This window comes from Cetorhinus maximus, chromosome 6, assembly GCF_964194155.1.
Source record: "Cetorhinus maximus chromosome 6, sCetMax3.hap1.1, whole genome shotgun sequence".
Classification (NCBI taxonomy): Eukaryota; Metazoa; Chordata; class Chondrichthyes; order Lamniformes; family Cetorhinidae; genus Cetorhinus; species Cetorhinus maximus.
In genome coordinates this window covers 83293667-83308265 of record NC_135884.1, presented here as the reverse complement: position 1 = coordinate 83308265, position 14599 = coordinate 83293667, and positions in this window count along the sequence as shown.

Below are 14599 nucleotides of genomic sequence, written 5' to 3'. Positions count from 1 at the left end.
AAGTGCCAAGTGGATAATCCATCTCGGCCTCCTCTGGAGGTCCCCAGCATCACAGATGCCAGTCTTCAGCCAATTCAATTCACTCCATGTGATATCAAGAAATGGCTGAAGGCACTGGATACTGCAAAGGCTATGGCACTGGCAATATTCCGGCAGTGGTACTGAAGACTTGTGCACCCCTAGCCAAGCTGCTCCAGTACAGCTACAACACTGACATCTACCCGGCTATGTGGAAAATTGCCCAGGTATATGCTATATACAAAAAGCAGAACAAATCCAACCCGGCTAATTACTGCCCCATCAGTCTACTCTCCATCATCAGTAAAGTAATGGAAGGAGTCATTAACAGTGCTATCAAGCGACATTTGCTCAGCAATAACCTGCTTGCTGACACCCAGCTTGGGTTCCGGCAGGGCCACTCAGCTCCTGACCTCATTACATCTTTGGTTCAAACATGGACAAAAGAGCTGAACTCCCAAGGTGAGGTGAGAGTGACTGTCCTTGACATCAAGGCAGCATTTGACCGAGTGTGACATCAAGGAGCCCTAGCAAAACTGGAGTCAATGGAATCGGGGGAAAGCTCTCCATTTGATTGGATTCATACCTGTCACAAAGGAAGATGGTTGTGGTTGTTGGAGGTCAGTCATCTCAGCCCCAGGACATCACTGCAGGAGTTCCTCAGGGTAGTGTCCTCGGTCCAACCATCTTCAGCTGCTTCGTCAATGACCTACCTTCCATCATAAGGTCAGAAGTGGCGATGTTCACTGATGATTGCACAATGTTCAGCACCATTTGTGGCTCCTCAGATACTGAAGCAGTCCATGTCCAAATGCAGCAAGACCTGGGCAATATCCAGGCTTGGGCAGATAAATGGCAAGTAACATTCGCGCCACACAAGTGCCAGGCAATGACCATCTTCAGCAAGAGAGAATCTAACCTTCACCCTTTACTTTCAATTGCATTACCATTGACAACAACCTGAACTGGACTAGCCACATAAATACTGTGGCTACAAAAGCAGGTCAGAGGCTAGGAATCTTGCAACAAGTAACTCGCCTCCTGACTCGCCAAAGCCTGTCCACCATCTACAAGGCACAAGTCAGGAGAGTAATGGAATAATCCCCACTTGCCTGGATGAGCGCAGCTCCCACAACACTCCAGGACACAGCAGCCTGCTTGATTGTCACCCCATCCACAAACATTCACTCCCTCCACCACCAACGCACAGTGACAGGAGTGTGTACCATCTACAAGATGCATTGCAAGAATTCAGCAAGGCTTCTTGGACAGCGCCTTCCAAACCCAGGACCACAACCATCTAGAAGGGCAAGTGCAGCAGGAAGTTCCCCTCCAAGCCACATACCATTCTGACTTGGAAATATATCGCCGTTCCTTCACCGTCACTGGATCAAAATCCTGGAACTCCCTTCCTAACAGCACTGTGGGTGTTCCTACACCACATGGGCTGCAGCGATTCAACAAAGCAGCTCACCACCATCTTCTCAGGGGCAACTAGGGATAGGCAATAAATGCTGACCCAGCCAGCGAAGCCCACATCCTGTGAATGAATAAAAAAAATTAAGGAAATGGTAGGATGTTAAACAAATATTTTGTGACTGCCTTTACATTAGAAGACATAACAATCATACCATAATTAGTGGGCAACCAAGGAGTCTAATGAGAGTGAACAACTTCAGATAATTAATATTAGTGAAGGAAAAGCTCCAGAGAAATTAAAAGAACCAAAAACTGACAAATCCTCTGGACCTCGTGGCCTACATTCTAGGTTCTAAAGGAGGTGGCTGTAGAGATAGTGGGTGCACTAGTTTTCATCTTCCAGGGTGCCCCAGATTCTGGAACAGTCCCAGCAGATTGGAAGTTGGGAAAAGAAACACTGCTAATCAAGGAAATAGGGAGATAGAAAACAGGGAGCTACCAGCCACTTAGCCTGACATCAGTCATCAGGAAAGTGCTGGAATCTATTCCTGAGGACAGAAACATGACACTTAAGAATCATAATATGTTTAGGCAGAGTCAACATGGATTTATGAAAGGAAATCATACTTGACAAATATATTCAAGTTTTCTAAGGATGTAATTAACAGGCTAGATAGTTACATCCTTAAAACACTTGTTTTATTCAATCATGGGATGTGGGCATCGCTGGCTAGGCCAGCATTTATTGTCCATCCCTAATTGCCCTTGAGAAGGTGGTGGTGAGCTAGCATTTGATAAGGTATCACACGAGTGGTTGTCGTACGAGATAAAAGCATATCGGGTGCTTGGGTCTCAGCTATTTATAATCTATGTTAATGACTCAGGTTATGGGACCGGGTGTAATGTTTGCTGATGAAAGCTGGGTGGGAAAGCAAGCTGTAAGCTGGACATAAAGAGGTTGCAAAAGGATAAAGGTAGGTTAAGAGGATGGGCAAGACCATGACAGATGGTGCATCATGTGAGGAAATTTAAAATTGTCACTTTGGTAGGAAGAATAAAAAAACATAAGTGTAACTACAAGGAGCAGCAACGATCCAAGAACGCAGTGAAAGCAGCGGTGACCAAGCACACAGTGGGAACAGTGGCGAGAACACATTTAGAACAGTGATGACTCGAGAACACAGTGAGAGCAGAGGTAACTCAAGAACAAGACAAGAGCAGCGATGACTCAAGAACACAGTGAGACGGCAATGAAAACACAGTCAGAGCAGTAGTAACTCGGGAACACAGTGAGAGCAGCGGTGATTCAAGAACACAATGAGAGTAGTGGTAACCAGAGACCACAGTGAGAGCAGCATTGACTGAAGAGCACAATGAGAGCAGCATTGACTGAAGAGCACAATGAGAGCAGCAGTGACTGAAGAGCACAATGAGAGCAGCATTGACTGAAGAGCACGATGAGAGCAGCAGTGACTCGACAGCAGAGGAAGTGCAGCGGTGACTCGAGAAAACACTGAGAGCAGTGGTGACAAAAGAACACAGTGAGAGCGGTGGTGACCTGAGAACACAAGGACAGCAGCAGTCACTCGATAACACAGTGAGAGCAGTGGGGACTCAAGGAGACAGTGAGCACAGTAGCAACTCAAGAACACAGTGAGAGCAGCAGTGACTCGAGAACCCAGTTAGAGCAGTGGTTAGAACACAGTGATAGCAGCAGTGATTCGAGAACACAGTGAGAGCGGCAGTGCCTCAAGAACTGAATAAGAGCAGCGGTGACTTGAGAACACAGTGAGTGCAGCATTGATTCAAGAACACAGTGAGAGCAGCAGTGACTCGAGAGCACAGTTGGTACAGTGGTGAGAACACACAGAGAGCAGTAGTGACACAAAAAGACAGTGAGTGCAGCAGTGACTTGAGAACAGAGTGAGAGCAGTGGTGACTCTAGAAAACAGTTAGAGCAGTGGTGACTCAAGAACACAATAAGAGCAGCAGCGATACCAGAATACAATGAGCACAGAAGTGACTCGAGGACAGAGTAAGAGCAGTGGTGACTCGAGCACACTGTGGGGAGAGCGGTGACTCAAGAACACAATTAGAGCAGTGGTGACTTGAGAACACAGTGAGAGCAGCAGTCGCTTGAGAACACAGTGAGAGCAGAGCTGACTTGAGAACAAAACAAGAGCAGCGATGCCTCAAGAACACAGTGAGACAGCAGTGAGAACACAGTCAGCGCAGCAGTGATTCAAGAATATAGTGAGAGCAGTAATCAGTCAAGAACACAGTGAGAGCAGCATTGACTCAGGGCACAATTACAGCAGCATTGACTCGAGGATGCAGTGAGAGCAGCGGTGAGTCAAGAACACAGTGAAAGCAGCATTGACTCAAGAAGACAGTGAGAGTAGCAGTGACTTGAGATCAGAATGAGAGAAGTGGTGACTCTAGAACACAGTTAGAGCAGAGGTGATAACAGTGAGCACAGCGGTGTTTCGGGAAGAGAGTAAGAGCAGTGGTGACTCAAGAACACAGCGAGAGCAGCGGTGACCCGAGAACACAGTGAGGGGAGTGGTGACAAAATAACACAATCAGAGCAGTGGTGACCTGAAAACAGAATGAGAGCAACGATGACTCGAGAGCACAGTGAGAGCAGATGTGACTCGAGAACAAAATGAGAGCACAATGAGACAGCAGTGAGAACACAGTGAGAGCAGCGATGAATCGAGAACACAGTGAGAACAGCATTGAATAAAGAACACAGTGAGAACAGCATTGAATAAAGAACACGGTGAGAGCAGCAATAACTCAAGAACACATCGCGAGCAGCATTGGCTCAAGAACACAGTGAGAGCAACAGTGAATTGAGAACACAGTGAGAACAGCATTGGCTTGAGAACACATTGAGAGCAACGGTGACTCAAGAACACAATGAGAGCAGCAGTGACACAAGAACACAGTGAGCACAGCAGCAACTCAAGAACAGAGTGAGAGCAGTGGTGACTTGAGAACACAGTTAGAGCAGCAGTCACTTGAGAACCGAGTAAGAGCAGTGGTGACTCGAGAACATAGTTGGCACAGCAGTGACAACACACTGAGAGCAACAGTGACACAAGAAGACAATGAGTGCAGCAGTGACTTGAGAACAGAGTGAGAGCAGTGGTCCTCTAGAACACAATTAGAGCAGCGGTGATAACACAGTGAGCACAGCGTGACTCAAGAGCACAGTGGGAACAGCAGTGGCTCAAGAACACAATGAGAGCAGTGGTGACTCGGGAACACAGTGAGCACAGCAGTGACTCAAGGACAGAATAAGAACAATGGTGACTCCAGAATACAGTAAGTGCAGCATTGACTCGAGAAAACAGTGAGAGCAGCGGCAACTCGAGAACACAGTTGGAATAGTGGTGAGTCAAGAACACTGTGGGAGAAGCAGTGACTCAAGAAGGCAATGAGAGCAACAGTGAATTGAGAACACAGTGAGAGCAGCATCACCCAAGAACACAGAGCAGCAGCAACTGGAGAACATAGTGAGAGCAGCGGTGCCTCAAGAACACAGTGAGAGCAGTGGTGACTCGAGAATACAGTGAGAGCAGTGGTGACTTGAGAACACAGTGAAAGCAGCGGTGACTCAAGAACACAGTGAGCACATCAGTAACTCGAGAACACGTAAGAGCAGTGATGACTCGAGAACACAGTTAGAGCAGTGGTTAGAACACAGTGAGAGCGGCAGTGGCTCGAGAACACAATGAGAGCAGCGGTGACTCAAGAACACAGTAAGAGCAGCAGTGACTCAAGAACACAGTGAGCATAATAGTGACTCAAGGACAGAGTAAGAACAGTGGTGACTCCAGAATACAGTAAGTGCAGCATTGACATGGCGGAGGATGATCCTTTGAATGCGGAGGCTGGTGGGGTGATATGTGAGGACAAGGGGGACCCTATCATGTTTCTGGGAGGGAGGAGAAGGCGTGAGGGCAGATGCGCGGGAGATGGGCCAGACACGCTTGAGGGCCCTGTCAACGACCGTGGGTGGAAAACCTCGATTAAGGAAGAAGAAGGACATGTCAGAGGAGCTGTTTTTGAAGGTAGCATCATCAGAACAGATGCGATGGAGGCGAAGGAACTGAGAGAATGGGATGGAGTCCTTACAGGAAGCGGGGTGTGAGGAGCTGTAGTCGAGGTAGCTGTGGGAGTCGGTAGGCTTGTAATGGATATTGGTGGACAGTCTAGCACCAGAAATTGAGACAGAGAGGTCAAGGAAGGGAAGGGAAGTGTCAGAGATGGACCATGTGACAATGATGGAGGGGTGGAGATTGGAAGCAAAATTAATAAATTTTTCCAGGTCCCGACGAGAGCATGAAGCAGCACCGAAGTAATCATCGATGTACCGGAGAAAGAGTTGTGGGAGGGGGTCGGAGTAAGACTGGAACAAGGAATGTTCCACATACCCCATAAAGAGACAGGCATAGCTGGGGCCCATGCGGGTACCCATAGCCACACCTTTTATTTGGAGGAAGTGAGAGGAGTTAAAGGAGAAATTGTTCAGTGTGAGAACAAGTTCAGCCAGACGGAGGAGAGTAGTGGTGGATGGGGATTGTTCGGGCCTCTGTTCAAGGAAGAAGCTAAGGGCCCTCAGACCATCCTGGTGGGGGATGGAGGTGTAGAGGGATTGGACGTCCATGGTGAAGAGGAAGCGGTTGGGGCCAGGGAGAAAGTGGTGTTCACTCAAGAACACAGTGAGAGCAGTGATGGCTCGAGAACATAGTGAGAGCAGCGGTGACTCAAGAACACAGTGAGCACAGCAGTGACTCGAGAACAGGCAAGAGCAGTGATGAATTGAGAACACAGTCAGAGCAGTGGTTAGAACACAGTGAGAGTGGCAGTGACTTGAGAACATAGTGAGAGCAGTGGTGACTTGAGAACACAGTGAGAGCAGCAGTGACTCAAGAACACAAAGAGCACAGTAGTGACTCAAGGACAGAGCAAGAACAGTGGTGACTCCAGAATACAGTAAGTGCAGCATTGACTCAAGAAAACAGTGAGAGCAGCGGCAACTCGAGAACAACGTTGGAACAGTGGTGAGTCAAGAATACTATGGGAGAAGCAGTGACTCAAGAGGGGAATGAGAGTAATGGTGAATTGAGAACATGGTGAGAGCAGCGGTCACTTGAGAACACTAGGGGAGCAGCGGTGAGAACACACTGAGTACAACAGTGACTCAAGAACTCAAGGAGAGCAGTGGGGACTCAAGAAGACAGTGAGAACAGTGGCGACTTGAGAACACAGCGAGAGCAGCGGTGACTTGAAAGCCTAGCGAGATCAGCAATGACTCAGGAACACAGTGAGAGCAGCATTTACTCGAGAACACAGTAAGAGCAGCACTGACTCAAGAACGCAATGAGAATAGCATTCACTCAAGAACTAGTGAGAGCAGTGGTGACACAAGAACATGGTGAAAGTTGTGTTCACACAAGAACTAGTGAGAGCAGTGGTGACACAAGGACATGGTGAAAGTTGTGTTCACACAAGAACACAGTGAGAGCAGCGGTGACACAAGAACATGGTGAAAGTTGTGTTCACTCAAGAACACAGTGAGAGCAGGGGTGACTCATGAACAGACTGAGAGCAGCAGTGACTCGAAATCAGTGAGAGTAGCAGTGACTCAAGAACACAGTGAATGCAGCGGTGACTGAAGAACACAGTGAGAGCAGCGGTGAGAACACACTGAGAGCAGCGATGACTCAAGAACACCGTGAGAACAACAGTGAGAACACACTGAGAGCAGCAGTGACTTGAGAACACACTGAGACCAGTGATGGCTAGAGAACACAATGAGAGCAGCAGTGACACGAGAACACAATGAGCACAGCAGTGACTCAAGAAGACAGTGAGAGCAGTGGGGAGAACACTGAGTTCAGCAGTGACTCCAGAACAGAATGAGAGCAGTGGTGACTTGAGAACACAGTGAGAACCGTGGTGACTCAAGATCAAGAGAAAGCAGGGGTGACTCAAGAACTCAATGAGAGCAGCAGTGACTCAAAAACAGTGAGAGTAGCAGTGACTCAAGAACACAGTGAATGCAGCGGTGACTGAAGAACACAGTGAGAGCAGCGGTGAGAACACAGTGAGAGCAGCAGTGACTCTAGAACACAGTTAGAGCAGCAGTGAGAACACACTGAGAGCAGTGATGACTCAAGAACATCGTGAGGACAACAGTGAGAACACACTGAAAGCAGCAGTGACTTGAGAACACAGTGAGAGCAGTGATGGCTAGAGAACACAGTGAGAGCAGCGATGACTCGAGAACACAATGAGCACAGCAGTGAGAACATACTGAGAGCAGCGATGACTCAAGAACACAGTGAGAGCAGCAGTGACACGAGAACACAATGAGCACAGCAGTGACCCAAGAAGATAGTGAGAGCAGTGGGGAGAACACTCTGAGTTCAGCAGTGACTCCAGAACAGAATGAGAGCAGTGGTGACTTGAGAACACAGTGAGAACCGTGGTGACTCAAGATCACAGTGAAAACAGTGGTGACTCAAGAACACAGTGAGAATAGTGGTGACTCAAGAACACAGTGAGTGCAGTGGTGACTCAAGAACACAGTGAGAATAGCGGTGACTCAAGAACACAGTGAGTACAGTGGTGACTCAAGAACACAGTGAGAATAGCGGTGACTCAAGAATACAGTGAGAGCAGCAGTGACATGAGGACACAATGAGCACAACAGGGTCTCGAGAACAGGGTGAGAGCAGCGGTGACTTGAGAACACAGTGAGCACAGCATTGACTCAAGGACACAGTGAGAACAGCAGTGAGAACATACTGAGAGCAGCAATGACTCAAGAACATAGTGAGAGCAGCAGTGACTCAAGAGCACAGTGTGAGCAGTGGTGACATGAGGACACAGAGAGAGCAGCGGCACTTGAGAACAGATGAGGGTAACGGTGACTTGAGGATACAGTAAGTACAGCAGTGACTCAAGAACTCAGTGAGAGCAGCAGTGACTCAAGAACACTGTCAGTACAGTGGTGACTCAAGAACATAGTGAGAGCTGCGGTGAGAACACAGTGAGTGCAGTTGCGACCCGAGAATACAACGACTGCAGCGGTGACTCACTAACATTAAACTTAATTTCAGTTTATCAATTAAAAAGTAAGCCTAGATAAATTAATTCGTATAAAAACCAAAGCAAATTTGATAATTTATCAAATAGTTGAAATCGGTGTAAAGTTAATTAAACAGACCTGAGGGTTAATGTTTAAATTAAAATACAAGAGATAGTAAGGCTCTGATTTTTTCAATAAAGTAAATCTGAAGTTTATAGTTAAGTAAATCCATTTGAATTAACCTTTCTACAAACCGAAGTAATGTGAGCACAAGGAAAGCAACTGATTAGTGAGTACTGGTGAGTTTTTGTTTATTTAAGTCTTGATATTTATTTTTGTTAAGTCAGTTGATAGACTAATAAATTGAGGCATAGTAGGGCATCTCAGTCCCATTGTATGCACATCCTGTTTCATGTGGGAACACTAGGATTCTTCTAGTTTCCAGGGTAACTACATGTATAAGGTGCTTCCAGCTGGAGCAGCTTGAGTCCGGGGTTTCAGAGCTTAAGCAGCAGCTGGAGTCACAGCAGTGCATCCACAAACTTGGATCTATGTGAATAGAATGTGCAAGGAGACAGGAAATGGGTGACTACCATACAGAAAAGGAGGAGAAGGCAGGTGGGGCAGGAGTCTCCTGAATCACGCTCTCCAACTGGGATTCAGCTTTGAATACTTGTAAGAGTGATGGTCCTCTGGGAAGTGCAGCCTCAGCCATGTCCAAGGCACCATGCCTGGCTCAGCTTCACAGGGTTGCGGGAGGTGTTGGTTGTGGAAGAAAATTGGGAAAGCAATAGGGGATTTTATAGCTAGGGGAACAGACAGGCATTTCTGCAGCCATAAAATCCGGGATAGAATGTTTCCTGCCTCTTGCCAAGGTTAAGGATGTCACTGGACAGCTGTAGAGCACTCTGAGAGGTGAAGGTAAACAGCCAGCTGTCTTGGCCCACATTGGTACCAACAATATAAGCAGAAAGAGGGATGTGTTCCTGTAGGGAGATTTTAATGATCTAGGAAAGAAATAAGCAAACAGGACATGAAAGGGAATAATCCAGAGTAATACGGATTACTCCCTGTGCCTTGCGCTAATTAGTGTAGAAATAGGAGGATAGAGCAGATAAATGTGTTGTTGGAGAGATGGCTCAGGAAAGAAGGTTGGATTGATGGGGCATTGGGACTGGTTCTGGTAGAGATGGGACCTCTACGTTCTGGACGGGTTGCACCTGAACAGAGCCAGAATCAATGTCCTTGTAGGCAGTTGCTAGTGCTGTTGGGGAGGGTTTAATTTGGCAGGGGGCGGGAACCAGGATGTGTCAATAGAAAGGGTAAAACAGGTGCACAAAGGACTGGGAGAGATGGCTAGCACAACAGTAAGAAATAGTAAGGTATTAGGTAAGATCAGAGCAAAGGGAAATGCAATAAGGTCTAAATTAAGTTTACAATGCATATATGTAAACACGTGGATCATGGTAAATAAGGGTAATGAGCTGCAGGGGCATATGATGTTGTGATGATAACAGAGACCTGGCTCAAAAAAGGGCAGGAATGTGCAATAAATATTCCTGGATACAAGGGGAATGTTTAAATTCAGAGGTCGGCCTGACAGTTCCACCCTCGGGCTATTTTCCCAGAGGCAGGATCAGAAACAGAAGGGCTACCCAGCACTCGCCAATTCAATAAGTTAAAAGCCAACTCAGGCCAATTAACAGAGGCTGACCAGAATTTTCCAGTTGGTCTGCAGGTCAGCCCCACCATTTACATGCCCCCCCCCCACCCCCAACCCCTCCCACCTAACCATACCCCAAATGGCATCAGGAGCTAGGCCAGCTGCTAGAAGGCAGCCTCCTAGTGGCAGACCAAAGGTTCAGCACTCCAGGCAGGCTTTGGGGCCTTCTCCGACTAAGCTAACGTAAAAGGGAACCCCAAGGTCTTCTATAAGCAGGTAAATAATAAAAGGGTGGTAAAAGAAAGAGTAGGGCCAGTTAGGGACAAAACAGGGTACTTGCACGGGGAGGCTGGAGAAATTGCGGAGGTGTTGAATGAGCACTTTGCATCTGTCTTGACGAAGGAAAAAGATGCGACCCAGGCCGAGGTGAGAGAGGAGGTAACTGGTACACTTGAAGAGTTTACAATTGAGAAGGAGGAGGCGTTAGAAAGACTATCTTTACTTGAAATAAATAAGGTAGCAGGACTGGATGAGATGCATCCAAGGGTACGGAGGAAAGTGAGAGTGGAAATTGCAGAGTCTCTAATGATAATCTTCCAGTTTTCCTTAGTCACAGGTGAGGTGCCAAAGGGCTGGAGAATTGTGAATGTTGCACCCTTGTTCAAAAAGAGGTGCAAGGATAAAGCCGACAACTACAGACCAGTCAGTCTGACGTCAGTGGCAGGTAAACTTCTGGAAACTATAGTTTGGAATAAAATCAATAGTCACTTAGACAAATGCTGGATAATTAAGGAAAGCCAGCTTGAATTCCTTAAGGGAAAATCACATTCGACTAACTTGCTGGAGTTTTTTTGCGGAGGTAACAGAGAAGGTTGATGTTGTTGATGTGGTATATATGGATTTTCAAGAGGCATTTGATACAGTGCCACACAACAAACTTGTGAGTAAAATTCTAGCTCATGGAATAAAAGGGAAAGTAGGCACTTGGATAAGAAATTGGCTGAGTGACAGGAAACAAAAAGTAGTGATAAATGACTTTTTTCAGATTGGAGGAAGGTCCATAGTGGAGTTCCCCAGGTGTCAGTGTTGGGACCCTTGATCTTCCTGATATTTATTAATGACCTAGATTGTGGTGTATAGGGCATGATTTCAAAATTTGCAAATGATACGAAGATTGGAAATGTTGTCGACTGTGATGAAGATAGTCTTAAACTTCAAAAGGACATAGACATGTTGGTGGATTGGGCAGACAAGTGGCAGATGACGTTCAATGCAGAGAAGTGTGAGTTTATCGATTTTAGCAGGAAGAATGTGAAGAGACAGTATAAAATAAAGGGAGAGACCCTAAAGTAGGTGCAAGAACAGATGGACCTCGGTGTATATGTACATAGGTCATTGAAGGCAACAAGGCATGTTGAGAGAGCAGTTAATATAGCATATAGTATCTTAGGCTTTATTAATAGGGGCATTGAGTACACAAATAAGGAGATCATGTTGAACTTGTATAAGGTACTAGTTAGGCCTCATCTGGAGTACTGCATCCAGTTCAGGGTACCACGCTTGAGGAAGGATATGAAGGTATTGGAGAGAGTACAGAGAAGATTTCACAAGAATGATTCCCGGGATAAAGAACTGTAGCTATGAGGCTAGATTGGAGAGGTTGGGACTGTTTTCCTTGGAGAAAAGAAGGCTGAGAGGAGACTTGTTAGAGGTATTCAAGATCCTGAGGGGTATGGACAGGGTAAATAGTGAGAAACTGTTCCCACTCAAGAGGTCATCAAGAACTAGAGGGTATGGATTCAAAATAATTGGCAAAAAGAGTAAATGTGATGGGAGGAAAACTTTTTTCACCCGGAGGGTCGTTGGTGTCTGGGACGAACTTCCTGAAAGAGTGGTGGAGGCATGTTCCATTGAGGTATTCAAAGGGGAATTGGATTGCTACCTGAAAAGAATGAATGTACAAGGTTATGAGGATAAGGCAGGGGAGTGGGACTAGGTGGAATACTCTTTCAGAGAGCCAGTGCAGACTTGATGGGCCAAATGGCCTCCTTCTGCATTGAGAAGATTCTGTGATACTGTGAAGCTGTTCACAAACTGGCTGTACCATCTTTACCTACAATAACACTAGTGATTAGTTAGAAGAGAAAGGCAAACAGAAATTGTTGGAAATGGCCAGCAGGTCAGGTAGCATCTGTGGAAAGGCTGCTGAACATTTCTATGTATTTATTTGGATTTTCCAGCATCCGCATTATCTTTTGGTTATTCACTCACGGGATGTGGGTGTCATTTATTATCAAGGTCAGCATTTATTGCCCATTCCCAATGGTGAGCCACCTTCTTGAACCACTGCAGTCCCTGTGGTGTAGGTACACCCACAGTGCTGCTAGGAATGGAGTTCAAGGATTTTGAGCCAGCAACAGGGAAGATGATAACGGAGACATCAAAATTCAGAGCAGGTCAGAGGCTGGCAATTCTGCGAGTAACTCGCAGGTAAAGGTTGTTGGTTTGGAAGGTGCTCTCAAAAGAACATTGGTGAGTTGCTGCAGTGCATCTTGTAGATGGTATACACTGCTGCCACCGTGCATTGCTGGTGGAGTGAGTGAATATTTAAGGTGGCGGATGGTGTGCCAATCAAGTGGTCTGCTTTGTCCTGGATGGTGTCAAGCTTCTTGAGTGTTGTTGGAGCTGCACTCATCCAGGCAAGTGGGGAGGTGTTGCACCTTTTAGTTGGGCTTTGGGAAGTCAGGAGATGAGTTACTTTCAGAATCCCCAGCCTCTGACCTGCTCTGAGTTTTTAATGTGACTTTTCAGTTCCCTTCTGTATCAATGTCTGTGAAATTTTAAGATAAGACAGGCCCCATATAAATGCAAGTTGCTGCTGTGATTTGCAGGCTACAGTCTTTGTGGCCCTCCCTGTGTACAGGCACTAACAGTACACAAAAACAGAAAACGCTGGAAAAACTCAGCAGGTTTAACAGCATCTGTGGAGAGAAAAAAACATTTAACATTTCGAGTCCGTATGACTGAAGAAGAGCCATACGGACTCGAAATGTTAACTCTTTTTTTCTCTCCATAGATGCTGTTAGACCTGCTGAGTTTTTCCAGCATTTTCTGTTTTTGTTTCAGATTTCCAGTATCCGCAGTGTTTTGCTTTCACCCCACCAGCCTCCGCATTCAAAGGATCATCCTCCGCCATTTCCGCCAACTCCAGCATGATGCCACCACCAAACACATCTTCCCTTCACCCCCCCACCGGCGGCATTCCGCAGGGATCATTCCCTCCAGGACACCCTGGTCCACTCCTCCATCATCCCCTACACCTCAACCCCCTCCCACGGCACGTTCCCATGCAACCGCAGAAGGTGCAACACCTGCCCCTTTACTTCCCCTCTCCTCACCGTCCAAGGGCCCAAACACTCCTTTCAAGTGAAGCAACATTTCACTTGCACTTCCCTCAATTTAGTCTATTGCATTCGTTGCTCCCAATGCGGTTTCCTCTACATTGGAGAGATCAAACGCAGACTGGGTGACCGCTTTGCAGAACACCTTTGGTCTGTCCGCAAGCATTACCCAGACCTCCCTGTCGCTTGCCATTTCAACACTCCACTCTGCTCTCATGCCCACATGTCCGTGCTTGGCCTGCTGCATTGTTCCAGTGAAGCTCAACGCAAACTGGAGGAACAGCACCTCATCTTCCAACTAGGCACTTTACAGCCTTCCGGACTGAATATTGAGTTCAACATTTTTAGATCATGAACTCTCTCCTCCATCCCCACCCCCTTTCCGATCCCCCCACCCCTTTTTTCCAATAATTTATACAGATTTTTCTTTTACCACCTATTTCCATTATTTTTAAATGTATTTCCATCCATTGTTTTATCTCTACCTTTTAGCCTTTTTCGATTCCTTCACCCCACCCCACTAGGGCTATCTGTACCTTGCTTGTCCTGCTTTCTACCCTTAATTAGCACATTCCTTAGATAATATCAGCACCTTCAACACCTCTTTGACCTTTTGTCTATGATATCTTTTGGTTATCTCCACCTATCACTGGCCCTCTATCCAGCTCTACCTGTCCCACCCCACGCCCCACCCCCTTAAACCAGTTTATATTTCACCTCTCTTCTATTTTTACTTAGTTCTGTTGAAGAGTCATACAGACTCGAAACGTTAACTGTGCTCCTCTCCGCAGATGCTGCCAGACCTGCTGAGTTTTTCCAGGTATTTTTATTATTTGTGTTTTGCTTTTATCCAGGCTGTAACACTGATTGATTGACAGCTCGTCCCGGGCATGCCCCGCATCACGTGGGCCCGGTTGCATCAGCCTGGGTGGGGCGGAGCCAGGACCTGGACTGACAAGTCTTTGAGCCAATCAGAGTCTGCAATTCCAGCCC